The sequence below is a fragment of the Palaemon carinicauda genome, chromosome 3 (genome assembly GCF_036898095.1).
Source record: "Palaemon carinicauda isolate YSFRI2023 chromosome 3, ASM3689809v2, whole genome shotgun sequence".
Classification (NCBI taxonomy): domain Eukaryota; kingdom Metazoa; phylum Arthropoda; class Malacostraca; order Decapoda; family Palaemonidae; genus Palaemon; species Palaemon carinicauda.
This window is the reverse complement of record NC_090727.1, coordinates 101,442,114-101,442,691: the sequence shown is the minus strand read 5'-3', so window position 1 is coordinate 101,442,691 and position 578 is coordinate 101,442,114.

The following is a 578-nucleotide window of genomic DNA, read 5'->3' as shown; positions in this document are numbered from 1 at the left end:
ATGGCACCTCCAATTAGAGGTCAAAGAACTTCTAATGTTAAAAGTATGGAGCTTCAAAATTAGATGTCAAAGACGCTCCAATGCTAGAAGTAAAAAACTAATAAAAAGAGGCCAAAGAACCTCTAATACTAGAGGCAAGGAATTTCAATATAGAGGTCAAAGAGCATCTAATACTAGAAGTATGGCACCTTTAACCAGAGGTCGAAGCAAAGCCTCCGATACTTAAAGTATGGCACCTGTAAATGGATGTCAAGGATCCTCTAATGCTGAAAGTAGGGTACTTCAAAAATAGATATCATAGACCTTCTAATACTGGAAGTATGGAGCTTCCATTAGAAGTCAAGGAGCATCTAATACTAGACGTATGGCATCTGAAAATAGATGTCAAAGAACCTCTAATGCTAGACGTATGTCACTTCAAAAATAGATATAAGAGGTCCTCTAATGCTAGTGGTAATGAGCTACTAAATATAGGTTAAAGAGCCTTTAATACTAGAAGAAAAGAACCTCTATATAGAGGTCAAAGAACCTCTAATGCTAGAAGTATGGCACCTTAAAATAGAGGTTAAGGAGTCTCT